Source organism: Antechinus flavipes, chromosome 2 (assembly GCF_016432865.1).
Source record: "Antechinus flavipes isolate AdamAnt ecotype Samford, QLD, Australia chromosome 2, AdamAnt_v2, whole genome shotgun sequence".
NCBI lineage: Eukaryota > Metazoa > Chordata > Mammalia > Dasyuromorphia > Dasyuridae > Antechinus > Antechinus flavipes.
The window spans coordinates 46,166,357-46,182,316 of record NC_067399.1 but is presented as its reverse complement, the minus strand read 5'-3'; positions in this window follow the sequence as shown (position 1 = coordinate 46,182,316).

The following is a 15,960-nucleotide window of genomic DNA, read 5'->3' as shown; positions in this document are numbered from 1 at the left end:
ACCTTTCCATCACCCCTTTCATCTACAAGGTTCCCAGACCTTTTACTTATTCTTGAACTTATTACAGGCAGCACAGTTCCAATAATGCTTGTCATCTGTGGAAACCCTGCCACCAAAAACACTCACCCTTTAAGCCCGTCTTTTCCCTTGGATCTATAAAACAAAAATCACCAAAATTGTCCCCTCTTTATTCCAATTTATGGAGCCTTTGTTCCCAACCTCTGAACGAATTTGTTAGAGTGGACCTTCCTTTCTGGGTACATTGGACTATATGTAGATCCATGAGATCTCTCCCAAGTTTATTCTGTGATTTTCTACGTGTTCTAGGCTAGGAAAAATAATAATGCAAGCACACATCTATACAGTGCTTTAAAGTTGATTTTACTCATAATAAGCCTATAAAATAAATAGTGTCGATGTTATCCCCATTTTAACAGCTGGGGGAATGAAGACTGAGACAGGTTAATTGAGCTGCAGTTAAGGGACTATGATATGATCACTTGGCTAGTTAGTGTTGGATCCAACACTCAAAGCCAGGTTTTCTCCAAGACCAGTGCTCTTTTTGTTGTAACTGGAAAAACTGTGGAATAGGCAAAATGTTGCTTGATTCCTTCTCATCTGTAATTTCTGTACCATTCTCTCTGTCCTTATTGTCCCTTTTCTTACTCTTCCAAAGTGAGGTAAAATATCGACAAATTTATACAAAGGTGTGACTGACATATCTGTATTTGTATGCATTTTCTTGCAGAATTGTAGTGGGGGATTTTCCAGTTTAGTTGATTGAACAAAAGCACTGTATTTGAAGATGAAATTACACTATCCCTGCCCTTAAAGAGAGAACTGTGCAGTAGGGATAATAAACGTATCAAACCATAATTATAATATATTTTAAATAGTCAATAAAAATGTATTAAGTACAATGCCAGACACTGTGAGAGGTCAAATGGATTGACATGAGAGAGTCAGAGAGACTACAGAGGCAGCTAGATGGTGTCGTAGATAGAACCCTGGACCTGGAGTCAGGAAGAATTGAGTTCCAATGTTACCTCACACACTCATTAGCCATGTGACACTAGGCAAGTCACTTACCTCTGTTTGCTTCATTTTCCTGATTTGTAAAATAGGCATGATAACAGTACCCTCCAAGTGTTGTTGTATAGGTCAATTGAGATGATAATGATAATATTTGTAAAACACATAACCTGGCACCTAGTAGGTTTTAATAAATGTTTCTTTTTTAAGATGGGAAGAGAGTCTTCCATTCAAGGATCAATGAAAGTATCATGGAGGAGGTGGTACCTGACCTTGAAGGAAGAGGAGATTTCAGTAAAGAAAGATGGGAGGAAAAGATTTTTTTTGGATTCTGGTTCTAGGCCATAGAAATTCTGAGTCAGAAGGGACCTTAACTATGACCTGATACAGGAGATTCTATAGGTCCTTATGCAAGGTAGGGTCAGGTCTAATTGGGGAACAAAAAGTAACCCAATTGGCTTGGGGTTATTAAAGAGAGGATGCTGAAATAAGGCCAGAAAGATGGCTTGGAGCCATGTGGTAGAAAGCCTTGAACACCAGGCTAAGGAATTTGGATTTAATTCAATGGACAATAGTGAGAATTAGAAATGGAGGGGATGCCCATTAATTGGGGAACAACTGAGCAAGTTACGGTATATGAACGTTATGGAATATTTTTGTCCTGTAAGAAATGATGAGCAGGCTGATTTCAGAAAAACATGAAAAGAATTACAGGAAGTGATGCTGAGGAAAGTGAGCAGGAGAACACTGTATAAACTAACAGTGACAGGGTGCAGTGATAGACCGTGATAGACTTAGCTCTGCTCAGCAATATGATGATCAAAGATAATTCCGAGAGACTTGAGATGGAAAATGCCATCCACATCCCAAGAAAGAACTATGAAAACTGAATTCAGATTGAAGCGGGCTATTTTCACATTTTTAAAATTTGTCTTTCTTGTGGTGTTTCCTTTTTGTCCTGATTCTCCTTTTGCAACATTACTTATATTGAAAAATGGTTAACATGATTGCACATGTATTACCTGTATCAGATTGCTCGCTCTCTTGGGGTGCGGGGAGAAAAGAGAAAATTTGAAACTCAAAATCATACCAAAATGAATACTGAAAACTATATATACAATTGGAAAAAAATAAAATGATGTTGAGAAAAAATCGTGAGCCACAACAGGCTCTTGGTCAAAACTATGTGATCATGTCTGTGGGTTAGGAAGATGACTTTGACCACAATGTAAAGGATGGGTTGGACAAGAGAGCAACTGGAGAAAGAGAGACGAGATAGGAAGATTCTATATATACTCTGGGAATGAAGGGAAAAATAGATAAAAGTAAACAACTGATTGGATGTGAATGCTGTACAAGAGAGTGGAGTGGGAGAGTGGGAAGGAGGAGCTTGGTCTTGATCCTGGCTGGTTGGGCTGATGACAGTGAATCAACACAAGAAAAGTTAGAAGAAGATTTGGGGGCAGTGTCACGGGACCGTCATTTGAAAGCTAGAGGGGTCCTTGGAGGTCATCGAGTCCGCTATCATCATTCTACAAATGAGGAAACTAAGGGATGCAGAGATGAAGTCAAGTGCCCACGGTCACACAAAGAACAGGAAGCAGAACCAACGTGTGACTCCAGGTTCTGTGATTCCAAAGCCCAGGCTCTCTAGACTACCTCACCTTACCTCGAGGATGGGAAGCTCCATTTTTGTCATTTTGAGTTTGAAGTAGCAGGGTTAGTTATCATCAAAACAGACAGAGATGTGCAGAGATGTGGAAGGAGATAGAGACAGAGACAAAGACAGACAGAGACAGACAGGCAGACAGAGACAGAGACAGACAGGCAGACAGAGAAAGGCAGACAGAGACAGACAGACAGACAGAGACAGAGACAGACAGGCAGACAGAGAAAGGCAGACAGAGACAGACAGACAGACAGAGACAGAGACAGACAGGCAGACAGAGACAGAGACAGACAGGCAGACAGAGACAGAGACAGACAGGCAGACAGAGAAAGGCAGACAGAGATAGACAGACAGACAGAGACAGAGACAGACAGGCAGACAGAGACACAGTGACAGAGACAAAGACAGAGAAAGAGAGAGAAGGGGACACCGAGACAGACAGAGAGACAGTAACAGAGACAGAGATAGACAGGCAGACAGAGACAGACAGACAAAGAGACAGAGACAGACAGGCAGAGAGAGACACAGTGACAGAGACAAAGACAGAAAAAGAGAGAGAAGGGGACAACGAGACAGACAGAGAGACAGTAACAGAGACAGAAACAGGAACAAAGAGAGTGTCATCAACAGACATAATAATTAATGATGATAATAGCTGACTTATAAGCCCTACAAACTTTATCTTCTTCCATCCTCAGAACAACCCTGTGAGAAAAAATGTTTATTATTCCCATTTTACAGGTGAGGAAACATGATGATATTTCCATATCCTATCAAAGTTAAGATTTCCATATCCTATTAATGTTCCATATCCACATTCCTCTCTCTAAATTACTATTTAAAATCCAGTTACCCCAAAAAAATCTGCTCCATCTGCTTTAGAGCACAAATATAATCACAGATGGGCTTCAAGAGGGAATGAAGGACCCCTGTTTTGTTGCAGTGACCACATAGACATGTGGAAGGGACTGAGGGACTAACGTACCATAAGATAACTGTTGCACGAGGGATTCATGGTTTGGGTTCTTGCAGAATAATTTCTCTAGTTTTTTTCTCTCACTTGTCAATGCCCTGGAAGCCGTCCCACCCTTCCTCTTCCTCCCAGTAAAAAACTGTCGAAGGCTGACCAGCCCTCTCACCTTCTGAGAGAGACCAGAGCTTGCAGAAGCACCTTTAATTCAGATAATATTATTTTATTTTGCTCAGTGGCTCAAGGCCGATGCTTTCAGTACAAGCCCACACTTAGCTCTGTGCCCTTTGACTTCCTTGTTCAGGCAAAGTGGTCTAATCACGGAAGAGATGCCTTAGGAAAAAAAAAAAAAAAAAAACCGAGTTCTGTCCTGGTGGTTAAGGAACCCGAGCGAAGGTGCCCCAGAGCCCCAGAATTTTAGAGGACGAGAATTCAACGCGGACCCTCTTTCAACAAGAACTGAGCTCAGCAGCTAGTTAGCGTAATTAGTTAAAAGGGGACAACAAGGAGGGCACTGTTAATAACACCCATCCGTGACCCACTGTAGTAATTAATTCGCTCTCTAGCTCCTTTGAATTTTCCTTAGTTGCTCCCTGTATTATTTTCACTTTGTGAGTTACAAACTTAATTGGAGGGTGTTTGGGGTGTTCTGCTTGTTCGGGGGGCCGAAATTGCTGGTTAGAGCCCTCCTAAGTGTTCTGTACAAGGTCCCAGGAGAGAAAATAGCAGAATAGGAACCTCCTCTGCTGTCTCCCGGACCCTGCTACTGAAGTGCTGAGCATATAGCATATAGTAGGCCCTTTAAAAACGCTTTTTCCTTTCCTTCCCTCTCCATTTATACTGTACTAGCAATAATTTGCTTGTTCCAAACCTACATTTTAATATGTTATTATTATAGATCATCATAATATATTTTAATAAAGAGGGTAACACGTCTTTAAAAAATTTTAAGTCATTTCTTTGTTATTTGAACAAAATGTAGTTTCATTAGATTTCACTAAAAAGAAAAGTGTGATTGTATATGGGTGTGTTTACATACATATATATATGTACATATATATTCACACACACCCACACACCCACACCCACACACACACACACACACACATATATATATAAAGATTCGGTTTTCAGCCTTGAGCACCTTTATCAGTGGCAGAATAGTCACCTTTTCCCACTCAGTAGCACTGAGGCAAAAATGGTCATTTTAAAATAGTTCTAAAAATATATGAAGTAAAAAAAAATTAAGGTGGAAAAACCCCACCTATTGGGCTTATTATTGTGCTCCTTATCTTGTCAATCATACCAAGTCCAGCTTATACAATGGAACCCAACCTTCTCCAACACCAGGAGAACTTCACACTAATCCCGGTGCCGCCATAACAGCGATTCTCTAGAACAAAGTCTCGTTTCATGTCAAAGCCCACTTAGAATTCATGCTCCAACAGTCTCTGTGACTAACAGCCCTTCCCAAGGTGTGGCCTTAGCCAAGGGAGAGTCCAGGATTTGCTCCTGATCTGCCTCCCCTTGCTTCCCTCCTCACAGACCCAGCTTGCTGGTTTCTAATATTTCTGCATCCAGTAGCTTGCCTCCTGTTGGGATTTCTGAAGTTCTGAAACTTTCCAGCAGGTAACTGTCTACCTTCCATAAGGGACCCTCCATCTAACAGCTAGTCCACCTGGAGAGGCTACACTAAATCTCCAGTCTCCCCTCAAGGGGCTGAAAAGACAAAAACGGTGCCTTTTACCCAGAATCACTGGGTAGTATAACAATAACTAGAGCTTTAGGGTCAAGTCAGGAAGCTCTTAGTTCAAATCTAGCCTCAGATACATACTAGCTGTGTGACCCCGGGTTGTCATTAAGCAAGTTAAGCTATCCTTGCCGCCCCAATTTCTTCATCTATAAAATGGGAATGATAATATCTCTTACCTGAGTGTTGTTGCAAGGATCAAATGAGATAACCTATATCAAGTACCTTGCAAATCTTAAAGCATTATAGAAATTCTAATCATTATTATTATTATATTTGTTATTAATTATTAACATTATTATTAATGTTATAATTAATTAAAATGTGATTTTTATTATTATTAACTCATGAGGTGATAACGGGTGACTAGCACCACTGGTTGGGGGAGCTTATTGAACCCTTTTCAGGGCTGTTCATCTACTTTTTGGGGGAATTCAAAAGGTCACCCAACTCTCACCACACTTAGGTAAAACATTCTCAGCAGAAGGCCAAACCAGAATGATGATAACCAACCAATGTCAAACCCGTTGATGAATTAAAGCATGTCTGCTCCAAACACGTGAAGACTCCTTCCCACCTTCCTACCCACCTCAGCAGAAAAGGCAGATGGGAACAGATGCAAAAGCAGGCTCTGTGGAGTGCTTAGAGCTTGGTCAAGCATCCTGGGCCATTGTGGTACATCTTGATTTTTGTGTTACCATTGGACTTTAATGATTGGAGGCCGTCCACTTTGTGCAACTCGGCTTCACTTAAATCTAAATCACTCACTAGTAAATATGTCATTCCATGATGTCACCAGTCTTTTTTTGAAAACCAAGGACAAAAACAACATTGTCATTATTATCTGAGTCCCATAATCCTACCTTCAAAAAACTCCCACAATACATGAAAAGTTGGTCTCATTTATTCCTTCCACGACACACAGTCCAGGGTAAATGCCTCCCACTGATTTCAACGCTCTCTTCTCTCTTCATTAATGGCTCATTCATGTTTGTCCAGGGAATCTGGGCCAAGTTATTCAAACTACCCCAGGTCTCCAAGAAGGATCTCCAAAAGGGAATAGGAGGGAGAGAGCTGCTGGGGCTCCTGCATGAGGGAAGAAACTTAGGTGGGAAAGGGACAGGGCCGCCCCCTGCTCCCTTATTACCAGCATCTGCCCTAAGGAGAGATAGTTAAATGATAAAAAATTAAATATTAATTATAAATGCTTATCAATGGAAAGATTGGTTCTATAACAATACAAGAAGTAAATAAGTATTCAGTAGCACCATGCAAGATAGCAAGTGCGTATTTAATTGTCAAATGAGTGCTACAGATCATCTGAGGAGGCATCATATGTAGGGGTTCAGAGGAAAGAAAGATTGCCCTGCTTACAGTCATCAAATTTTAGAGATGGAAAGGAACATTAAAGATCTTATAATCTGAGTTCTTCCCCTAAGAAGTATTCCTGCTGCCACATTACTCCCTGTAGCAGAGAGCTCACTATTTGCCCGGCCTAAAGCAGATGGGATTGGAGTTGAACCTTGAAGAGTTCAGGCAGCCGGTGGTGCAATGGAGAGAGCGCCAGCCCTGGAGTCAGGAGGACCTGAGTTCTAATCTGCCCTCAGAGACTCCCTAACTGTGTGACTCTGGACCCTTAAACAGAGTTAAGTTTCCTCATCTACAAAATAAGCTGGGGAAGGAAATGGTAAAACCGCTCCAGTGTCTCATGAAGAGTCAGACTTCACTGAAATGGCCAAACAACAACAAACTTGAAGAATTCAGAATTCGGATAAGTGCATGGGGATGGAAAAGATAAGAGAGTTCTTCAGAGAATGTCTCCTGAGACTCACATGGGGAGTGGAGGTGAAGGCCACCGGCTCTCCTGCTAGGTGTCCAGCGTGGCTCCCTGTGGGTCTGGGGCAGCACATGAGTGGCTGTTGCCAAGATTCCCAGATTCGAGGCGTTTCTCTCCTGCATAGACAGTACAACTTTCCAAAAGACCATTAGTTTGGGATTTGCCTTCCGGAAGACTTAAGGACAGGGCCTGTAATTAAAATTAATTCAGCTCTCCTAGATTCCCTCCTGGTCCTTCTCTTGCTCCTCCAGTCTGCGCCTCTTTGGTCACTGACTATCCGTCACCATCGCTCAGCAAACGACACTCACCCCTCACGCACTGCAGGAGCTTCCTGACCCCCCCCCCCAATCCCCAGCATCTCTTTTGTCCTACCTGTTGAAGCAAGCATAGGCTTGATGTCTCAGTTCCGCAACAGAGACACTTCCGCTGCTCTCTGGGAAGGCTCCGGCCCCCCAAATATTTAGTTAGCAGCCATTCAGTTAAGTGGAATTGACTTTTTATCGGCTTTCCTCTGTACGGCTGCCACCAGCGATGGCTGTTTCCTCCTTCCCTCTTCTCTGCCTGTCAGTTCCCTTCACATTGCTATCGGCAGCCTTTAGCTGTGATCAATACTAACCGCTGTGTAACGGCTCACGCATGGCTGCTTCAGCTGGCATCGATCACATCCTTCTTCCAACAGGTAGCCGGCTATCTGAGGCAATGACTTGAGATAAACACCTACTTTTACTTCAGGCTAATTTCTTACAGGCGGATTTCAAGGAGGCCTTGCCCCGTCTCTAAGAGATTGGTCGCAAGAGCAACGTCTGCTCTTTCCCTGAATTTGCCAAGTACCACTTGCAAATAAATGCTTAGCCATCACCAAAAATGGCTTCAAAAATCATGTCCATTATTTTCCTTTTGTTTTAATGAGATGATGGAACCATGGAAAAAGAAAGGAACGGGGAGAAATTAGACAGGGCTCTTCTCCAATAGTCTTTTCTCCTTCTCCTAACTTCTCCCTGACAGGAGGCTGCAGCCACTGATGTTTTACCTCTCCAGAAGTCTTCAAATCCACAGCCTTCCTATTTTTACTCCTCCATTTAAGTCAATATTCTTGACCCCAACATTCAATCTTCCCAGAGCTAAAATAATAAAATGAAGATATATTTACAATTAACTATGATTTCTTATAGATATGACTATAAACATACTCGATATCCACAAATCCAAGCCTGGCCACAGAATAGTTATTCTTCAAGGATTTGTACAGTGTTAATAACAACAATAATAAAAAACATTTATATGGGGCTTGAAGGTTTGGAAATCATTATTCATGTGTTATCCTATTTGAGCATCACTAACTGCCCTGTGAAATAGGTGCTATTATTATCCCATTTTACAAATAGGGAGTTTGAGACTAAAAGAAGTTTAAAGTATCTTCCCAGGATCCCACAACTGGTAAGCATCTGAGACAAGATGTAATCTTCCTCAGACTATGAATTCAGCATTTTTAATCCACTGCACCACTGGCAGGATCTCCAGTCACTGGGGATCAGAACCCGTGAGCTACATAAACTTCTCTTTTCCCTTCTCCCATTATTGGTCAGTCACTGATGCCTATTAGTTCTTCTGTGCCACTAACATCCCTTTCTTGCTTTCCATTTTTACTATTACCACCCTAATTTAGGGCCTTTATTACTTCATCCCTCCTACCTCTCCCTTACTTGAACCTGTGCTATCTACCAGATTAATCTGTTTTATTTTTAAATTTTGTTTATATTTTTCAATGGACAAAATTTGTTTTTTGTTCTCCTTTCCATCTTTCATACCACTGCTAGGGAAACAACTGAAAAGCAAATTTTTATAACAAATATGCAAAGTTAGGCAGAGAAAAAAAATCCTACATTGTCCATATCCCAAAAATGTCTATCTCAATCTTCACTCTGAGTACATATTCTTTCTGTCGGGAAAGGGGTAGGATCTTTCATCCCTAATATTTTGGGATCATTGATGGTCATCAGACCATCTTAAATCTTTCAAAGTTGCTTGCTTTTACAATGTTGCTATAGTATAAATTGTTCTCCTGATTCTGCTCACTTCAGTCCGCATCGGTTGATGGAGGTTTTCTCAGATTTCACTGAAACTAACCCCTTTCAGCATTTCATAGGGTACAGTAATATCCCATTATATTCATGTAAAATAATTTGTTTAGACACTCCCCAATTGATGAGCATACCCCTTAGTTTCCAGTTCTATGATACTATAAAAAGAATTATTATAAATATTTTATACATATGTGTATATGTATATTTTTCCTCTTTCTCTGATCACTTCGGATTATGGATTTAGTAAGCATTAATAGATCAAAGTCAGTGCTTTGGGGGCATAATTCCAAATTGCCCTCCTGAATAGCTGGACCAATCTATAGCTCTACCACCAAGACATAAATGTACCTGTTTCCCCATAGGTCTTCCAACATTCATCATTTTCCATTTTTGTCAGTTTTGCTAATAAGACAGGTATAAGGTAAATCATGAGTTGTTTTAAACAACTAGAGTAATATACCGCTATTACCATGAATTCTCCCCTTCTTCAAAAACTTCCAGTGGATTCCCATTGTCTCATGAATAAATTCTGAACTTCTTAACTAGGTAGTCAAGACTCTTACAATCTGACATCAATCAACCTTTCCTTCCTAGTCTTCTACAGCAACCCAATGGGAAGCCCATAATACAGATGCTGTGGATTATTTGCTTCTTTCCAAGAACACTTTTGTGTTTTTGCTCATGGTGGGCCCAGGTGCCACCTCTGGAAATCCTATCCATCCTTTATCATTACAAGGAAGAGAGGAGTATCCTACAATACCCACCATTTTGATACTATTCCAGTCATCCATTTCAGGGGCCATTGAGTCCTCCCTTCCGCTCTATCTCTAAATTCCTTTTGTCTTTACTTTGGGCTCCTCATATAATACTTTTATGCTTCCTTGCTTGCTATATATTTGTGTAAATATATTTCCCCTACTGAATTATAGGATCCTTGAAGACAAGAACTGTATCGTCGACATCTTTGAATCCTTCACAACACAGCAGAACACCTCTACCCATAGTAGGTTCTTGGCTTTTGTCAAATGAATGAATCTTCTATCTTTGTAACTTGAGTCAGCGAAGAAACTAGAATATGTTATATGGATAGACTGTATACTCCATTTTATTTGTGGGCATCCTCTTTTTAGCTTAGTGAACATCTGCCATTCATCCTGCCAGTGACCACTAGAGAGAAAAATCATTCCGAATGGAAAGTCTTTTAAGTTTGGATGGGTGGTGGAGTGTTTTTATAAGGGTTCAGCTGAATTTTTAAAGAAGGATATTCCTTTTTTTAAAATTGCTTCTCCAAGAGAATTTTTAATCCTCCTCAGAAGCTAATTATTAACCCCACTTCCCTTTCCTAACTCCCCATCCTATTCCTCTGCCCTTGCAAATCATACCTCAACTTTTTAGCAGAGGAGCTTGGCTCATGCTTCAGGAAGCAAAGATAAGCCATCTTCTTCTTTGTTTCTTCCTTCATCTTTCTTGGCTCCCACTAGAATTTTTCTTATACTCTATAAGTGAACACCTCCTCTGAACCTACTCATTGCTTCCAAGGTAGTATGATTTAAGAAGAGCAGAGGCAATTTGCCTTGGAGACTTGGGCAGTATAAGGAGTTTTCAGTAAACTCTGGGGAAAAATGCTCAATTATAAAGTAATTATGTGTAAAGTTATTTTTTAATATGATGTAGCCAGCCTTTCGCAGACCTTCTATCCAAAGATCTTGAGGGAACTTCCTAGGTACTTGTGTTAAAATAGGGGGCTAATGGATTGGGGAGCAGGAAGGTGGTAAGGAACACGGAGAAATAAGGAAAGAGGCCAAGGAAGATAAAGAGCCCTCTTTCCCTCTAATCCAGTTAAAGTTCAGCTTTACAATTCCTTAACAATGTTCATTAACAATGTTTTTAGGATCTGATATCCTGTTAGCTCCTACCTAGTAGTCAAAAAGTGGTAAAAAGAACTGTTATCTCCCTTTTACTAATAGGGAAACTGAGGTACAGCATGCACAAGCAATTTTTCTGAGAGTAAAACAGTAACAGATTATTTCTCAAGAGCTGACGTTTATATTTAGTATAACTAAAGTTTGCTAACGCTTTTCTTCTGTTAGTTCATTTGCTCTTCATGATAGTTATGACAGGGATTATATCCATTTTAAGTTAAGGAAACTGAGGCTCTAAAAGAGTAAGGGACTTGCTTGTGTTTGCAAACTAGTTAAGTATTGGAGAGCGAATCTGAATCCTACCCCCCCGCCCCAAGTCCCACATTCAGGCTGAACTTCTGAGATCGCTTCTCTTGCCCCATGAATCTGTCCCACGCTGTGGGTCAGGGATGTGTCTTGGTTGGCTTGTACATGTGTACTTGTCATAAAATTCACCATTTTGGTCCAGGATGTCTAATGTACCACATGGGCTGGTGGCGTGATGTTGGAATGAGCATAAAAGGCAACTCTCTGACCAATAGCTGGCTGGGTGTGCCCCCACAGAACCATAATTAGGCTCCATCCTCCCTTACAACCACTCACTCTTGGCAACCCTGTGTGGAGACCAAAGGAGCAAGCAGCTGGGGCGGGGTGGGCAGGGCTTAGACAAAATATCAAAGTAGGCAAAACACATCCTTGGTGCTTAAAAAAAAAAAAAAACAAAACAAAACCCGCTTTCCCACTTTCTGGTTCCATCCAGACTCAAGCTTCTTGCCTTCCCAAGATAAGACACGGTCTCTAGAGTCAGAAGGGCTAGCTTAGATACTTGGCCCTATTATCCACCGTTCCCTAGCTTTGAAAAGTCATTGAAGTTCTGTCTACCTCAGTTTCTTCATCTGTAAAAAAGGGGGTAATAAGAGCAGCTATGGTGCCATTAGGATCAAATGAGACAGTAATTGTAAAGTGCTCAGCACAGTGTCTGGCCCATCATAAGCCCTATAAAATGTTCGCTTTGGGGAGGAGTGGTGATTAGCATCCTCATTCTGCATTACTGTAGCTGTGGAGAAGTCACTTCCCTTCGCCTTGCCTTCCTCATCTGTAAAATAAGACAACAGAAACCCTAAGGTTTCTTCCAGCTCTCACCTTGGGATGCTCCAAAGTCGTTTTGTTCCATGCTAAGTAGTCTTCTGGAGGAATCTACCATATTGTATTGAATAGAGGAACAAGATGGGACCGTCCAGTTGTTAGATATTTAGAGCTCATCGAAACCCAAATGGAGCTGTGTCGAATCATGGATTTGGAAATTCTCTCCAGCGATACAAACTGCATCCCCTTCCTGTCCTGTGCAGGTTTTGCTCATGCTCTCACTTTAATTCATCTCAGTGGGTCCATCCAAAGTGCCGGAGACTTTACACAATTTCTCCTGCTCTTTCCGGAGTGACAAGGGAACACTGTGGCTCTCCGGTGTCCTTTGTCCTCGCCATGTGATGGGACTACTGGGGATGGAGGGAGAAATGGATGAATTTGTGGGGGAAGAAATGTGATTTAATTTTAGCTTATTTCACCTCCTGAAATGTTTTCCCTCCTCATCTCTGCCTTCTAGAATCCTTGGCTTCCTTCAAAAGTCAGCTCGAGGACTACTTAGTATCTCATCCCCCCAATTGTTGGTATTCTCTACACCTTTAATCAACAGCTGAATACGTTCCTGCTTATATATTATATAGTATATATTATATAGCTCCTCTGCAGTAGAATGAAGTTCCTTGGGGTCAGGAAGTGTTTTATTTTTATCTTTGCTATTTCTAAAAGATGCCTTGAATGCAAGCTCTTAATAAGTGTTCTTGAATAGAACTGGATTGGATTGGAATGGTAACTGAATAGCAATATAATATGTCAATCTAATATATATATATATATATATATGTAAATATATACATATATGTGTATAAATGACCATTACTATCAGACAATCACACGACCATTTTTAACAGTACTGTCAAAAAAGACTAGAAACATATCCACATACTCACACTCACACACAATCTTTGGAGAATAAAATCTATTATACAGACTGCCGCTAGATTTGAGTTTTTCTGCCCTTCAGAATCTTGATGTGACATGGCCCAACTGTGGCAGTGATCAGCAGCTCTCATCAGCAGCTGATTCCACTTCATAGTCTCTCCTCAGTAGCACCCCTGTGCATTTATGACCCTCTCCTGTTTGTCTCTTCCAAACAGTTCATACTGTAGGCGGGCATGATTATACCCTGTGGCGTGTTCTTGCTTAATTATAATTACGCTCATTAGAGCAACACCTTTGATAATGCTTCATTCTCCGGGCTGTAATATGGACATGGGTGTGGATAGATGTGGACCATGTGGACCATGGCATGCAATTTTTAATTTCTAGGAGGCAGCGATTTTATGGCAGCCAGCAAGCATATTTGTTCTTCCTCAGGCCTTTTACTAACCTTCAACTACAGCTCACTCAATTTTCTTGCCAGTGCATTAACCTTCAGGACATGATAAAAAGCTTATTTGTATAGCATTGTGTTTCCCTTTAAATGTAGAAATGTTTCCTCTCTTCCTTTCTCCTACTCCCTTCCTTGCTTTTTCCTTCCTTCTTCCCCCTTCTTTTCCTTCCTCTTCCTCTCTTCCTATTTCCCCACTCTTTTATTTTTTCTCCTAACTTGTTTCATATTTCTCATTTTTCCTTTGTGAGTTACAATTTTTCATAGTTTATAGTAACTTCCCTTATCATTGTAATTGTTGCTGTTATTCTATTTCAAGTATGTGCCTAAATGTGTTCATGTTTAGGACAAACTGTGAAAAATCAGACAGTGATGGACACATCACAGTAGCTGCTGCAATAGACTAGATCTGGAGAATATCAAGCCTTGCCAATATGTTTAATGATTCTGGATACCCAGAAGTCAATGGAAAACATACCTTCTTCCCTGCAATCATGATCTGGAGCTTCAAATAGCTTACTCCACTGTAGAGCTAAGTGACATTGAAATTGGATTATAGGACTTAAGCCAAATGGTGAAATAAGGAAGTCTTCCATAAGATTGCCTCAACCCCTCCTTTGTGATTATTCATCTATAGCATTTCCATATAACATATAACAAGCTCTTCTAGAACTTAAAGGTTAGTCCCTGAGGGTGATGACTATTGCCTCGAGTATCCTTAATGCTTCGGAGTTTCTAGTACAGTTGTTCATGTGATCCCAACCCAATATCAACCCATAATCCATCAGAATCAGTTGTGGTTCATTAGCTTTTAGAAAAGAGGTTTACTCTCCCCTTCTGTATACAAGAACTCTGGGGAAAGTGACCTCAAACTTTAAGCACAAAAGTGTTCAAGCATGTCTGCTGAGCATATGTGGGACCAGTGTATACCTCAAGATTCTCAGCCCTGGAAGTCCTTTGCTCCCTCCATAGAATCCCCATGAAGTTCCTTTAAGAGTACCTTTCCTCTGGACTCCAAGAATCAGTGCCTTTCCCAAGAGTAGAATGAGCATTTCTCTCTGTCACTAGTGGGTCACAATCCCTGAACCATGGACCACTATCACTCTGGCAGATCCAGCTACTAAACCCAGTTGCCATTGGAATCCAGGATGGCTCGGCTAGATCTCCGGTCACCTGGAGCCTTGCCTCTTAGAATACTCATTGACCTCCCGATGATCAGAGGAGAAAGTGCACCTTTACTTAAATCCAGTTTACCTGAATTTGTCATGGATTCACCTCCCTGACGTCATAGTCCTTTTCAACCAACAACAACAATAGCCTCTGGAAAGAATACATACAAAAGAAACAAAGACAACTGAACAGGAGAATGAATTTGCTACTCCTTTTCCACCTAATAATTCCACAATTAGGCTTCGTTCACCACCAGGCAGGAGAAGTATACACATTCAGGTCTAACTCAGCAGACAAGCTCAGGTCTAGTTCAGTATACATGCTTAGGTCTAACCCAGTATACACGCTCAGATATAGCTCAGTATACATGCTTAGGTCTAGCTCAGTATACATGCTTAGGTCTAGCTCAGTATACACACTCAGGTCTAGCTCAGTATACATGCTTAGGTCTAGCTCAGTATACACACTCAGGTCTAGCTCAGTATACATGCTTAGGTCTAGCTCAGTATACACGCTCAGGTCTAGCTCAGTATACATGCTTAGGTCTAGCTCAGTATACACACTCAGGTCTAGCTCAGTATACATGCTTAGGTCTAGCTCAGTATACACGCTCAGGTCTAGCTCAGTATACACACTCAGGTCTAGCTCAGTATACATGCTTAGGTTTAGCCCAATATACATGCTCAAGTCTAGCTCAGCAGATACACTTAGGTCTAGCCCAGTATACACTCTCAGGTTTAGCTCAGCAACTTGAGTCATCCATCCCAATAGCCAATTAGGAGACTTTTCATCATTTCAAGTAACCACCCCTCAAGTCATGTATTGGATTGGAACTGGATAGGGAATATATACTCATGCTCAATGTAAACCATCCAGAAGGGCAAATCCAAACACATTCCAAAGGCTGGATCCTATTGGCCAGTTCTCCATTAGACATATTACGAAAAATACCTGCCCTTTCTCCACTATTTTTAGTTTATCAAAAACAAACTGGCCAAATAATTCATTTTACTTAAATCTATCTTGCTCCTCCCTTTTTATCTTATTCTTCCTCTTTTCTTTCCATTCCCTCTTTGC